Source organism: Mustela erminea, chromosome X, assembly GCF_009829155.1.
Source record: "Mustela erminea isolate mMusErm1 chromosome X, mMusErm1.Pri, whole genome shotgun sequence".
In the NCBI taxonomy this organism is placed as follows: Eukaryota; Metazoa; Chordata; class Mammalia; order Carnivora; family Mustelidae; genus Mustela; species Mustela erminea.
The window spans coordinates 40,282,901-40,298,924 of record NC_045635.1 but is presented as its reverse complement, the minus strand read 5'-3'; the positions used below and the strand labels follow the sequence as shown (position 1 = coordinate 40,298,924).

The window sequence follows — 16,024 nt, the reverse complement described above, 5'->3', positions numbered from 1 at the left end:
AAATAATGGTACAATAAACACAGAGGGTACATACATGTTTCCAAATTAGTGTTTTCATTTTCTTTGGGTAATAACCCAGTGGTGAAATTACTGAATCATATGGTACTTCCATTTTTAATGTTTTAAGGAACCTCTATACTGTTTTCCACAGTGATTGAGCCAATTTACTTACCCACCAACAGTGATCAGCATTCTTTTTTTTCCTCCATATCCCCACCAACACATGTTATTTCTTGTCTTTTCAATACTATCCGTTCTGACTGGAGTGAGGTGATATCTCATAATGGGTCTGTTTTGCATTTTCTTGATGATGAGTGATGGTAAGCATCTTTTCATCTGTCTGTTGGCCATCTGTATGCTTTCTTGGGAAAAACGTCTGTTCAGATCCTCTGCCCACTTTTTAATCAAATTGTTTATTTGTCTGTTTGTTTGGTGTTGAGTTATATAAGTTCTTTTTGTGTTTTGGATATTAGTCCCTTTTTGGATATATTATTTGCAAAAATCTTCTCCCATTTAGTGGGCTACCTTTTTGTTTTGTTGATAGTTTCCTTTGCTGTGCAAAGTTTTTTGTTTGGTGTGATCCCAATGATTTATTTTTGCTTTTGTCTCCCTTGCCTGGGAGACATAGTCATAAATATGTTGCTAAGGGCGATGGCCAAGAGATTACTAGCTATGTTTTCTTTTAGAAGTTTTATGGTTTCAAGTCTCACACTTAGGTCTTTAATCCATTTTGAGATTGAGAAATTTTCACATCTCAATAATGAGAGACAAACAACCCAATAAAAACAGGGGAAAGATTTGAACAGATACTTCACCAAAGACTCTATACAGATTTCTCATAAGCACATGAAAACTTGGTCAACATTATTACTCACTTAGGCAATACAAATTAAAATCACAGTAAGATATCACTCCACAGCCATTAGAATAGCTATGATAAAAAAGATTGAGGGGCACCTGGGTGGTATGGTCAGTTAAGCATCTGACTCATGGTTTTGGCTCAGGTCCTGGTCTCAGGACGTGAGACTGAGCCTTGCATCCGGCTCTGAACTCAGAACAGAGTTTGCTTAAGGCTCTCTCTCCCTATGCCCCTCCCCCTAAAATAAATTTTAAAACCTTTAAAAATATATATATTGACAATATAAAGTGTTGAGAGGGTGTGGAGAAACTCATACTCTCATACATTATTGATGAGACCTTAATATGATACAACCACTTTGGAAAACAGCTTGATACCTTCTTAAAAAGTTATACATACAATTTCCATTTAAGCCGGCAATTCCATTCCCAGGTATCTACTTGAGAGAAATGAAAATGCATGTCTACACGAAGACATGTATGTGAATGTTCACAGTGCATTTTTCACAATACCTCAAAACCAGAAGTAATTCAAATACCCATCTGCTGGTGAATGGATAGACAAAATATGGTATATCTGCACAGCAGTATACTACTCAGCAATGAAAGGGAATAAAGTAAAAGAATTGTTGATAAATGCAAGAATGTGGGTGCACCTCAAAAACATTTGCTAAAGAATAGAAGCTGGACAAAAGAGAATGTACATTATGATTGTATAGATATGTGATTTCTAGAAAAGTTACCACTATAGAGACAGAAAGCAGATGATTGTTTCCTGTGTGATGATGGATGGAAAATGTGCACTAGACAACTTTTGGGGATGATGGAATTGTTCTAAGATTGGATTATCATGATGTTTGCACCCCTGGGTGAATTTAGCATAAAACACTTACATCAGGTGGATTGTACATATAGAGATTATACCCCAATAAAGCTGTTAAAGAAAATTCAGAGCAATACGGAAAACAGTAAGACAACAATCTAGGTTAAATCTGCACCAACACTTAAAGAGTATGGAATAGGGGAAACCAAAAGTATAGCTTGAGGATAGAGAAATGGACAAGCAGTTAGTCCTTAATTGAGAAGAATGGGCCTTTTATCATATGCAACACAGTAAATTCTCAAAGTTGAAAACCTCCAGCTTCATACTTGGAGTAACTCCATTTCTTATAGGTGTTATTTCTTTCCTTTGTTATTCATGTGGACTTTTGGGGACCATAAGAAGCATATCTAAAGTAACATAGTTAGAAGGAAAGGAAAAGACTTCCAGTTAAGGAGATGGACCAAGAAGCTATAGGAAGCATACTTTCAGTCACAATGAGCACATAGAAACAGTGGATAAATATCAAAAAAAGATAAATATGGGGCACCTGGGTGTCTCACTGGGTTAAGCCTCTGCCTTCAGCTCAGGTCATGATCCCAGGCTCCTGGGATCAAGCCCTGCATCAGGCTCTCTGCTCAGCGGGGAGCCTGCTTCCTCCTATCTCTCTCTGCCTGCCTCTCTACCTACCTGTGATCTCTGTCAAATAAATAAATAAAATCTTTTAAATTAAAAAAAATATGTTGCTAAGCTCAGAAATAAGAAAAGGATAACTCAAGGGGTCAGAAAAAAAAAAGAACTTTTTTTAAAAAGATTTCATGTATTTATTTGAGGGAGAAAGCACAGAGCAAGAGGGATACAAATTGCTAGTTATGAGATCAACATAAAAATAACAATGAAGGGGCTCTTGGGTGGCTCAGTGGGTTAAAGCCTCTGCCTTCGGTGCAGGTCATGGTCTCAGGGTCCTGGGATCGAGCCCCGCATCGGGCTCTCTGCTCAGCGGGGAGCCTGCTTCCTCCTCTCTCTCTGTCTGCCTGCTTCTCTGCCTACTTGTGATCTCTGTCTGTCAAATAAATAAATAAAATCGTTTTTAAAAATGAAATTCTTATGTGTCAGTAATAAAAAATTAGTTAATACAATAGAAAAAATATCATTTACAATGACAAAAACTATACTAATTAGAAATAAGCATAACAAATGCAAACATTTGCACAACCCTTGCAAACTTTTAAGTGGAAATATATCAAATTTTATTGCAAGATGCTGAAAAACAAATACTTAGATTAATGGAGCAGTATATCTGTTCCAGTATGGGAAAATTCAATATTTTAAGATTGTCATTTTTTTAAGATTTTATTTATTTATTTGACAGAGAGAAAGACGGCAAACACAAAGAATAGGAGTGGGAGAGGGAGAAACAGGGAGAAAGAGCTTCCAGCCCAGCAGGGAGCCCAACACTGGACTCGATCCCAAGACCCTGAGATCAATCATAGCCTGAGCCGAAGGCAGACGCTTAACGACTGAGCCACCCAGGTGCCCCAAGATTGTCAGTTTTTACCAAGCTAGTCTCTAACTTAACACAATTTCAAATAAAATCCTACCAGAATGGTTTATGTAATTTCATAAACTGATTCTAAGTTTTATATTAGGGAGTAAAACTCTAATGAAAATTCAAGACATTTCTGAAAAAAAATACAGGGAGAGGACACTTGTTATGGCAGCAGAATGACTCTTATAAAGCTGTAGTGATTAAAACAAAGCAGTGTTAGCATAAGAATAGATAAATAGAGAATTGGAATAGAATAGAGAGCCCTCGAACAGACCATATATATGAGAATTAGTACTGTCTTACAAATCTTTGGGGGAATTTCTAAACTATTCAATGGGTACTATCAAAACATTTGATTATCCGCATGTGGAAAATAGATTTTTACCCCATACCATTGGCAAAAAGTAAATTTTAAATGAACATACCCAAAAGTGGAAATCAAAACTTTGAATCTACCAGGAAAAAATGTAGGAGAATATCTTTATGTCCTCAGTAGAGATTATAAAGAGCACAGATCACAAAGGGAAATATTGATAAATCACATTACATTAAGATCGAAAACTTCTGTATAGAAAATCACATCACAAATAACATTATAAGTTGAACAATGTCTTGGAGAATATATTCAAAGTATGTGTAACTATCAAATGATTGGTATCCAGAATATATAAAGATCGTCTCTTCATCAATAAATAGGTAAATCAGAAAACAGTAGGTAAATGCTATGAACAGGCAGTTTGTGGACGAGGACCCACAATTGGCCAATAAACGTATTAAAAACGTTCAACCTCTCAAGTAATCAATCAGGAGAATGCAAATAAAAATAAAAATTAGATTGTATTTCACACCATCAGATCAATAAAAATAAAGCCAGTAAATATCAAGTTTTGTTGGCTCTCTGGCAAACTAGGAACACTCAAACACACTAATCAAAGTATAAATTAGAGCAAATGCCATTTGGCACGACAAGAGAAGTTGAAAATACACACACCTACCTAGCAATTCCACTTGAAGATTTTGGATCCCAGAGAAACTTTCACTTGCATTCAAGGAGACGTGTGTTGTGTTTTGCAGGATTGCTGTTATGGCAAAAACTAGTGACAACTTAATGTCTATCAAAATGAGATATATTCATATGATAAAGTATATGGTTGTTGGGGCACCCAGGTGGCTCAGTTGGTTAAACAACTGCCTTTGGCTCAGGTCATGATCCTAGAGACCCAGGATCTAGTCCCACATGGGGCTCCCTGCTCAGTGGGGGGTCTGCTTCTCCCTTGAAACTCTCCCCTCTCATGCTCTCTCCTCTCATTCTATCTCCCAAATAAATAAATAAAATCTTTAAAAAAAAAAGTATATGGTTTTTATAAAGGAATGGAACCTCCTCCCAAACTATACTGAGATATGTTGAAATAAAAAAGCAAATTGTACAATTCTGTGAATGGTATGATACCATGTATGTAAAGACATGTATGAATATGCATGAAACCTACAATAATATATATATGCATATATATATATATGTGTATATATATATATATATATGATGAAGTCACAAGATACTAAGATACCAAATTCAGAATAGTGAAAGGAGAAATGTAAATGACACTGGAGGAAGAACACAAAGAAGTCTTCAATTCTCTCTGCAATTTTGTTCTTGTACTTAAAAAAATCTGAATCAAATGACAAAATTCAGTAATGTGTTCTGCATACTCGATTACTTGTTATATTATTCTCTGTACTTTATCTATACTTAAAATTTTGTTCCAGTAAAAAAAAAAACATGTTATGTAAGATGGACAAGAATTTCCAGAACCACTTATTTGTACTTCCTCATTGGAGGTCCTTCTTGTCCCTTATGGAACTTGGAAAATGACCGTCCACCTGCTGTGGGGATATTGCATGAGTAAGAATTGCTGTGTATAGAGAGTACACAATAAATTGTTATTTGAATAGATCTGCACAGATATATATATATATATATAGGATATGTGATATATACAGTGTATACATGATAAATGTGCCTCTTTTTATTGCCCAAGATACTTGGCAGAAAGAGCTCTTACCTAAAACTGCTAAGCACAGCTAAGACCTGAGGAAGTACCCGAAGGAAAACTCTCTGTAGGACTAGGAGAGGTGCCTGTGTCAGGGCAGAGAGCCACGACAACAGAGGATCATAAATAGGCCTCATGGAAAGAAAGAGAGGAAAGCCCACCCCACCCTGGACAGAGGGTCCAACAGCTAAGATCTCTAATTCAGGTTTCTGGCTGCCCCTGATAGGAGAGAGGAACACTTAGAGCAAGTCAGCAAGAAGGAGCAGATTCACAAATCTCTTTCCACCTCAGAGCTCCATGAAGGAGCCCAGTGACTCCGGCTGTCTTGGGAGAGGTGTTGTCATGCATTGGCAACCTTCTTTTTTTTTTTTTCTTTAAAGATTTTATTTATTTATTTGACAGAGAGAGAGATCACAAGCAGGCAGAGAGGCAGGCAGAGAGAGAGGAGGAAGCAGGCTCCCTGCTGAACAGAGAGCCCGATGTGGGGCTTGATGCCAGGACCCTGGGACCATGACCTGAGCCAAAGGCAGAGGCTTTAACCCACTGAGCCACCCAGGTGCCCCCATTGGCAAGGCAACCTTCTTAGTCTCTAACTCAAGGCAACTAATAGAGAGGTCCTGGGCCTGTCTCTCTGTCTCTTCCTCTGGGTAAGACTGTGGTTTGTTTTCAATCAAAACTATAAATCCTGTAAAAACACTGTCCTTTCACCTGCAAAGCGATGCTGCTGACCCAAGAGCAGGGGGAGCGGAGGCTAAGCTGCTCTCCGATAATGGTGGACTGAGTCGATGCTGGGCAATTGGTGGTGCCATGTTAGCATTTCCATCAGTCCTACTTCCGCCTAGGATCCTCCCATCGTCACTAACTCGTCTGAGCACTTTCTTTTTTTTTTTAATATTTTATTTATTTGTTTGTTTATTTGAGAGAGAGACAGAGCACAGAGAGAGAGGGAGAAGCAGACTCCCCACTTAGCAGAGAGCACGACATGAGACAAGATTGCAGGACCCTGAGATCACAACCCGAGCGGAAGGTAGACGTCCAACAGACTGAGCCACCCAGGCGCCCCTTCTGAGCACTTTCCAGAAGTAAAGCACAGTACTTTGTGACAGCATAATCGAGGGATAGGATGAGTGGCGGTCCCCACTGGTGAGGGGTTTACAAATCAAGCCTATGGGTATAAGAAACAAACCCCCAGGCAGACTATGGTAAGTGTCAATTGTTGGGAGTGGGTGAGGTCCTAGAGGAAGGATGGGACTCGGGCACAGCTCTAAAAGACAGTAGCAACATACCTTTGAATCCTCTTCATGTGCGTGTTGTTTTTTTCTCTTCCAGAAAGGATGTTCTTAGATCGGGGATGGCAAATGGATTTTGTCTTCAGTGACCATTGCAATTGGCAGGTGTCCAGCAAGAAGGGCTAAGATTACTTCTGGGCAGGGAGGGAAGTGTTGGTATCCTTCCCAGGTAACTGCCAAACATTTAAGTAGGTGTCAGTACATGAGTGACATTTTTTGTAAATTACGACATCTGATCTACAAAGATGGCTTTGCCCGCTGAGTGAAATTCACACATTACCGGTGTGTGGTCCTGCAGCCCTAAATTCTAGTTTCTCCTCATGTGCCCTCGAAGACGTACAGCTTTACATCTAATTACAGAGCTGGAAAAGAAAGCTCTCTATCCTGAAGTTGGCTTCAACAGCCACATGAGATGAGATAAATGTCTTTGTTCAAAGTATTGCACTAGGATTTGTTATGTGGGTGGAATCCTGTGGGATGCTGACAGTTTGTGGGAATTTTATGGGGAAGGAACTGGATTAATAAGGTCACCGTTTTTCTTTTTTGGGCTTAGGCATTATTCTACAGTGCATGTGTAGAAAAATCTGATCTCCAGCACTTGCGTTCAGTATTTTCATAAAAGAAATCATTGTGACAGCGTATGTCAAGAAGAGTCATGCGTGATTTGAAATTCTATAGATATCTTCCTTCAGAATCGTAACAATAATAATGACAATAAAACATTCGTGCGCACGCAAAACTTTTCTGAAAGATTATATGCAAGCTGATGTAGATTCTGTCCCTGCCTGGAAAGGCAGACATAAATACCTACAGCACATTCCCATCAATCTCAGACTGGGTCATCAGGAAGATGTGACCGAGAGCGCACAGTCTTCGTGCCCGGAAAGACCTTGATGCAAATCCCGGCTCCACCATTTTCTGACTCGATGGCCTTGGACTATTTCTTCAAACAGGAAATGGCGATAGCAATAGCACACCCAGAGGATTGTTAAAAGGGCAAAACGAGGTATGTATGCAAAGCACCTTGTGAATGCCTAGTACATTGTCTGTTTCAATACATTTACGTTTCTGTCTTCTCTTGTATCCCTTGTACTACTTATGTAATATCTGACTGCCATCTCTGCAAATTTTTTCTGGTTTTTCAATCCCACTTTCAGCCAGGAGCAAAGGGAAATATTTCCTTCGTTTCTGAATGATTCTATGTGCTTTTGCTCCTGGTCCCCAAACCTTCTTCTGGGACCGGAACCCTAGGGCTCCAGTGACCACCACCCCCCTACCTCCTTTCTCCACTTTCTGTGGGAGGCAGCGCTTGCAGATTTTCTACCTTGCAGGGTTGCCCCAGGCAAGCTGCCGACGGATGCATTTACTAATAATTACAATCTTCTGAAAGGCATGCTTCATGGGTATTAAAAAAAGTGAGTCTATGCCTAGTAATAGAAGAGTCTAATTTACATATATCCTTTTAGGTCAGAGACTGGATGTCATGCTTCTTTGTTCCCTATGTGTGTAAGTTATTAATATTAGTAAGTATGTAGGCAAGACCATGAAATATCTATCCACTGGATAAAAGGGGAGGGGGTCAGGGAAATAAAGGGTTTGAGAGGGAGGGCAGAAACGTGAGAAAATCTGGAAAAAACACTGCTGAGGTGGGGGAGTGGGGAGAGGGGTGGATGTTCCTCAACGGGCCATAGAGTTTCAGCACAACAAAAATAAATAAAATAAGAAAAAATAAACTCTGTGCCCCAGTTATCCAGATTTGTAATGGACTGTTTGTGGGCCATGAAATGTCTCATTGCTTGCAACCCTCCTTTGCTGGGGAGCGCATGGCTTCCCTTACAGGGAGCTAAGCGCACACTTAGGGCTTTTTCAGCCCCTTGTGGAAACTCCACCCCAGCCAGAAGTAATTTCCACACTTTAGTATGTCCTGTTGGGGGGATTCTATACTCTTCACCCCCGAAAAAATTTCAAGTATCACTGAAACCTCAGCTCCAATGACCCGAATGAAGTTTGGAAGAACTGTGATTTTCCAGAAAACTCTTCAAAGGATGCCACTTTATAAAGAGCCACCTGCTCACTGAGCAGTGACAATGCGCATCAGACTGATGAAAATGATGCTGCTTTTAACCTCAGACTACACCGGATACTCCTCTGAGAAAAGAGGACTTTTGTCCCGCTCTGTGTCTTGCCACAGAGACGCAGGAAAGAACACCTCCACCGCTCCCCTCCACCGCAAAGATGACATTACTTGAGTCTTGAATCAGTGGAGTGACCTACATAAGCTCTCCTGAAAATAATTTCAAAGTATTTTAGTGAAACCCTATGTATAAGCATGCACGTGCGCACGCCCCGAGTCTTAACGGGTTTATAGAAAGTTTCGTGAGTAGATAAAGAGAAAGGAATGACCTTTTTTATATTGCTGATTCCATATACAGCTGACCCTCAGCAAGAGGGGTTTGAACTGTGTGGTTCCACCTACATACAGATTTTTATAGATATAGATATAGATACCTATGTATCTAGATATTATATATATATAGAAATACAGTACAACACTGTAAATGTATTTTCCTTACGATTTTCCCCTTTTTTAAAAAGATTTTATTTTTTAAGTAATCTCAACTCCCATGGTGGGGCTCGAACATACAATCCGAACACCAAGAATCACTCGCTTGGGCACCTGGGTGGCTCAGTCGTTAGGCATCTGCCTTCTGCTCAGGTCATGATCCCGGGGTCCTGGGATCGAGCCCCCAGTCGGGCTCCCTGCTCGTTGGTAAGCCTGCTTCTCCCTATCCCACTCCCCCTGCTTGTGTTTCCTCTCTTGCTCTCTCTCTGTCAAATAAATAAAATCTTAGAAAGAGAGAGAGAGAGAGAAAGGAAGGAAGGAAGGAAGGAAGGAAGGAAAAGAATCACTTGCTCTACCGACTGAGCCAGCCAGGTGCCCCCTTGCGATTTTCTTGGTAAGTGTCTTTACTGTAGATTACTTTTTCTAAGAATACAGTATATGATATATACAAAATATGTGTTAAGCGACTGTTTATGTTACTGGTCAGGCTTCCTGTCAACAGTAGGCTATTAGTAGTTAAGTTTTCGGAGAGTCAAAGTTAAGTGTGGATTTTGACTGCACAAGGGGGTGAGTGCTGCTAACCCCCACCTTGTTCAAGGCAAGGGTCAACTCTATATTGTTGGTGAGAGGCTCACTTTTTAAAAACAATAAAAGAAAAGGTAATGCTTACTGTTCAACTGAAGAAGGGTGTTGGGGCAGATTAATGGGAGGGTCAACACAGTGTATCTCTCAAAGTTGAATTAAGTATAGGGCCCTTCTAATGGTTACAAAGAAAGTTCTCTTGGACCGTAAGACTATGGTTTTGGGTTTTCAAGTGTCCTTGTCCTTAGCTGTCGAGACTATGACTTTATAAACTAAACTCTTGTTTTATGAAACTATCCTTAAATCGGGGATTATCACCAGGAAAGGATTTGGTTTTACAACCAGCACCAACAAAATGAAGATTACTATTACAATAAATACAGAACAAAAAAATTCCTCTTGGTCGGAATCGGGTTTTTTATTTTCGGCATTTTAAGGTGTTTTGACATCTGAAGGCTTTGCTAATCCTGGAGAGAGGGACCCTCCCAGGGATCTCTGAATTCCTGGAGATAGTAAACAGCTTGCCCGCTAACACACCTTTCATATGCAAATCAACCCATCCCTAGGCCTGTGCACCACCCACCTCCTTTAGCAAATTTACTCACCAGGCCAATATCCCCCCCACCCCCGACCCTAAATCACTCCAGGGCTACATACCATCCCGCTGGGAACCGCCCCACAGCCCAAAACCCACTAAAATTATTCAAAGTAGCTAATTCTAACACTTCCCTGGCCTGGTCCCTTCCTTCCTGTGAAAGCCACAATAAAGGCTTTCAGGCTCACCATCTCTCCTTCCTTCAGCCTCCGGATCCACCCCGGCACTTCCTGTGTGACTCACCATGGTGTGACACGTCCCCCCCAGTTGGCAACTGGGAGTAGTCAACTCTTCTTTCAAAGACAGATACCTTCCTGCCCATCACCTCACCATAGCCAATTGAAAACAATCCTGCGAACCTTTCAAGACATCCTTGGATTCTGAGACAGGAACCCTAGTTTGAGAGACATGGCTCTAGTGGGCTCCCTCGGCCAGCAGTGTCACCCGGCAGCTTTTTAGAGATGCAAATTCTTAGGGTACCTGCTAAGCCTCTGCCTTAGGCTCAGGTCATGATCTCAGGGTCCTGGGATCGAGCCACGTATAGGGCTCTCTGCTCAGCGGGGAGCCTGCTTCCCTTGTGTTCTCTGTCTGTCAAATAAACAAATAAAATCTTGAAAAAAAAAAAGAAATACAAATTATTGGATTCTGTCCAGACTTCATGCATCAGACCCTCTGGAAGGGGGGCACAGCCCTAAGCCCTCCAGGGGGTTCCTACACTCGCTCCAGTTAGAGAAAGCCCACCCTCTAGCCCTCAATGGCAACCTTCTGTGAGCTTTTGGTTGTGAGGCTCTCCTGTTCCTTTCCCTTTCTGCACCTTTTTGGGGCGCCAAGGGCTTTCTTCATGAAGCTGCCTGTGTACCACGGGCGTCATTTCCTGGCCTTTAAAGCCACCCTTCCCAGCTATCAGTTTCACTCTGGGAAAGCAAAACTTGTCATTTCTCTCTCTCTTTCTCTCTCTCTCAGAATGGCCCAAGTGCCCGCTCCGCCCCTGAGAATGACGCGTCCTTACATTTTGCGTCACAGGCCCTCCCTTGGCTGTACCCAAGTCCCCTCCCCAGGTCCTCAGGAGCCACGGGTCTTATTGGGGTGACAGGGCGCTGTGCACAGGAGAGACCAAGTCTCAGAACTGGAGGTTAGAGCCTCCATTTCCAAGACCTTCACGCCTTCATCTGCTCGCTTCTGTCACACAAAGAAAAGGAATTAGCCTTGTTCTCAAACTGAAGCCTCCCTAAATCTTGGAAGCTGTAAGATATCTTCATGGTATCACTTCAGGTTACTTGTAAAAAAAACATTTACAAAGTAAAACGTATATATATTGAAGGTAATTTTGATGAGACGATTTCCATCATCATTTTCAACCCAGTGAAAGTTTTCTCTCTCTCTTCCCCAAGGGCTGAGAAATGACCCAACCCAACCTGCTACACTTTCACAGGGAGCCTTATTCAAATGTACGTAATCCTACTTGTTTCTCACAAAGAGAGATGTTTTCTTTCCCTTGTTTGCATAGATGAATGTTTAAACTTTGCAGCCGTGTGTAGTGACATCACAGGCTCCACTTTATTTGCCGAGTAAACAAATTGGCATGTGAAGGCCTCATGCACAAAAGACATAAATATTTCCTAATCATTAGCACTGTCTCGTGTTATTTATCCGGCTCCCGGTACAAAAACCATCATTTTTAAAAAGCTTTCAGAAATGGCTCCGAAGGGGCTGGGATTTCAGCAGAAGTGTGAGCTTCCACTGCAGCACCTCATAAAAGTCACTTAACCTCTCAGGCTCTCATTTCCCCCCTCTTCTCATGTTATTTGATTTTTGTCAAGATTATATTTTTTAGTAATCTCCACACCCAGAGTGGGGCTTGAACTTACAACACCGGATCAAGCACATCACTCCGACTGGGATGGAGCCTGACCGGGCACCCCGCCCTCTTCTCGGTTTTTTTTGTTGTGTTTTTTTTTTTTTTTTCTTAGTTAATGTCAATAGGCCAGTGAACCCCTGTGACTCAAAGCTTCTGTGGTCTAGAAAGAGTTGGCTCCCTTCTTGCCCCATTGCGAGACTTGGTCAGTCATGAGAACACAGCTTTGGCCATGACAAGGGTGCTCTCGGTGGAGGTGTTCCTGAAGTACAAGTAGTCTGGGGTTGCCTCCTGCCCCAGGGGAAGAACCTAACTATGCAGCACCTTCCAAACTCCTTCTGAGGATTCTTAGTCTTGCAACAGGCTCTCCCGCTGACTTTCCTTCAGCGGGAAGAGCAGGAGCGAGGCTTTATTACATGCTCCTCTTCAAACACTGGTTCTCCACCTTGCCTCCACATTTGCCTCAAGTGGGGGATCTTGAAAAAAATCACACTATCTAGGTCCCACCCCCCTCGACGCCCCCTCCCCCCACCCCGGGAGATTCTGATATTGGCCTAGAGTTAGGCCAAGGCATTGGGATTTCCAAAGGCCCCCCAGCTGGTCCCAAAGGTAGGCAGATTCCAGAACCAGCGCTGAGGGGATGCAGCCCCAGCGGATTGAAAAGGCTGGCCTCAGATCCCTCGTGGAAGATGGATATTAAAACAAAGGAGAAAGGAAGAAAGGAATCGCCTGGGGAGAAGACCAAAGGGGAAGCGAATGGCTGAAGGAAGAAAGATTAGGCAGGTACTAAAGGCAATCTCTACAGTCCTCAGAAAGCAGGTGCGGAACAAACACTTGGCTTCTGGCTTCACGAAGAGCCCAGGGGACGGGAGAGCTAATCCTGTGCAGAGACGTGTCTGTTTTCCATCTGGCTCTCTGCTATCCCTCCCTAAACACTGCCTGGTTTGGGGACCGCTGAGGGGCAGACTGTTTTCTGCGTGCTGAGGACAGGAGCAGGATCCCCCTGCAGACCCCTTCATTTGGTAGCCAGTGGACCCGGGCCTCACAAACAGATGATTGCGTTTCCCACCAAACCCTCCGACATCCTCTATCATTACGGTTTGCTTCAGAGCATCCCCGTGAGGCAGGTAAATCACAAACCATCTCCCATTGCACCCAAGAACACAAGAAAGCTCAGAGTGGCTTAGCCACTGGTCCAAGGCGGCACAGCCCAGCACTGGTGCTGGACCTATTTGTTTTTGCATTATTCTCCCTGTCTTTGCCCTTACTGGAAAGACCCCACTGGTGCCTGTTCTGGCTGGCTGATTTCGGTTCCTCAGTGCCTGCTTCATGCTTCCCCCGGTCCCGCCCCCATTGTCTGTGTGTGTGTGTGTGTGTGTGTGTGTGTGTGTGTGTGTTTTCCCGTCTTTGCTCCTGTCCCAGTTGCCAAGTGCCTCGTTTTGCTCCTTAGCAATTCTTTACCTGAGTAACCAGCTCCCTGCATTAAAGTGCTCTGTGTGGAACACTCAAGAGGGTTCTGTTTACCAGCTAGACTCTGTATCAGGCAGGTCCTGGCAGGAAACAGATGGTGCACTCAACAGGGGAAGCGAGAAGCATCGAGAAGAGGCTGTTTACACCGATATGGGCAGGATAGAGGGAGCCGACAGGGCATGGCGGGGAGCTGCTAGGGACTCACCTTCCCTGGGCGAGCAAGGGCAAGGGGAGGAGGGTGCACTGCTGTCGGTGTGGGAACGCAGTGGCTGCCAAAATCACATCCTAATGGGAGGGAGGGAGGGAAGGAGGGGGAAACAAAAAGAAAAATAAATACCCCTTTCTCTCCTCCTACCCTCCTGTCTCCTGCTGCTGTCTCCCACTAACCAAACCCGACTGAAAGCCAGGGGCCAAGGGTGATGAGGTCCGCAGAAGTCAGCCCACAGGGTCACAAGTAGGGCAAAGGCGAGATGGAAGGGAGTGGATGCAGGAGGGCGTTTGTGCTGTGTTGGGAAAGGAGGAAGCAAATGGAGAGCAATCAGTCTGACTCTGACTCACACCGCCAGCAAAATGTTGAGTCAGGACTAATGCACTGATGTTCTCATTTCAGGTCTTGAGTTTGTTCTAGGGTTGATTAAACCCAGGAGAAAGATGACACAGAAATATTAACTTTGTTTCTGATTATTTTTATTGCATAGAAAGTGTTCAATATTGGGATGATAACAGCTTTTACCTGTTACTCTGGGATGCTCAAGCCCGCTCTGGGCATTGTGCCTTTAGGAAGAATATTTATTTGATCAGTTTCCCAAGAATAATGTCATTCTGGGGTTTTAGCTAATTCTGACTTTTAGCTAATTCTTGGTTTTAGCTAATTCTGACTTTTCTCATTTTAGGGTGTGTGTGTGTGTGTTGCTTTTTATTTTATTTTATTTTATTTTATTTTATTTTATTTTATTTTATTTTATTTATTTGACAGACAGAGATCACAAGTAGGCAGAGAGGCAGGCGGAGAGAGGAGGAAGCAGGCTCCCTGGCGAGCAGAGAGCCCGATGCGGGACTCGATCCCAGGACCCTGGGATCATGACCTGAGCCGAAGGCAGAGGCTTTAACCCACTGAGCCACTCAGGCGCCCCTGTGTGTTGCTTTCATTGTGTTTCAACGAGCACATAGTTTTATAATTTAAAAAACTGTGCTCTTCTACTTTCAGGATTTATACAAAGATGATTTTCAGGACAACTGTACCTTCAACCCCCAGACCCATTTCTCTGTTATTTATAGTATACCCGAGTGTCTATGAATAGAGACCTTCCTTGTTTGACAGACAAGGAACCCTGAGCTGGGGAGAGAGCTGGGACTGGACCCAGCTCTTCTGTGTCCCTCCCGCACTGCGGTGCTGATCCCAGGAATATTCATCGCCTTCATCCCTGAAAGCTTTTATTAGACTAATAGCCCTTTCTGTGGAAGAAGCCAAGAGAGGACAATGGAGGGGTGGGAAGAGGAGCGGAGTCTGGCTGGGAGGGAGGCACTGGCGGGGGTGGGGAGGGAGAACACAGGGACAGAGGGGACGTGGCTGGGAGAAGGACAGGCTGGAAGGAGACGAGGGCTCAGGGACTAACATCCATAAAAATAAACACGACGACAGCAATCTTCCTCTGCTGTTCCCTAGGAAGAGGCATCCTAATACGGTTTTACTAAAACTAACATCTGTGGAACCTGGATGGGGTGGTTTTGCCATGCTCAGAGGGCTTCACTGGTTTCTGCACATTCTGAGGTTGCCCTCAACCCACTCGACAGCATAGGTCTTTTATAGACATGGGCTTCGTCTTGGGAGGAATGCACAGCTGAAATGGATTGTTTAATGTTCTAGACTAGAGTGGGCCTGGTAATGTCAGAGGAAATTCCAGAGAATATGCCTTCTAATTCCATTTGGGGCCATTGGTGTACTTAGCGCTTATGCGTGTGTGTGTGTGTGTGTGTGTGTGTGTGTGTGTGTCTGAGAACTCAGTCCACCTCTGAGTGGTACATAGCTGTGTAGCCGGGGCAGGCCGTCTCTGTAAGTGGCAGAAAGCTCTGGAGCCACTGGAACAAACGAAGTATGGAGAAATGTAGGACGGACATCGGGAGAGAAAGATAAAGATGCCCCATTGCCTGGTAGAGCTCTGCTCACAGCCCACAGCACTGGTCACTCAGTATTTAAAACTATGACACACCACAAAATATTCCAGCAGCCATGAGCTGAGGCACAGAAAAACTGCCAAGCAGGCAAACATATTTGATACACAATTGTTTCCTTTCCCTCTTCTCTTCCTCTCCCAACTATGAGTGTCCCCACCCCGCTCCTTGCTGTCCTATCTCCCTAAAGCCTCCAGAAGCCTCAGAACAGTGTTATACT

The 16,024-nt window shown here is 43.3% G+C and overlaps 1 long non-coding RNA gene across 1 annotated transcript; it reads left to right on the top strand.

Annotated features, from left to right (window-relative positions):
* Nucleotides 1–6,458: 6,458 nt before the first annotated feature.
* Nucleotides 6,459–7,289, top strand: LOC116582511. Its single transcript, XR_004282449.1, has 3 exons — nt 6,459–6,480; nt 6,608–6,736; nt 7,121–7,289. It is a non-coding gene; the product is annotated as an uncharacterized LOC116582511 (long non-coding RNA).
* The last annotated feature ends 8,735 nt before the right edge of the window (nt 7,290–16,024 follow it).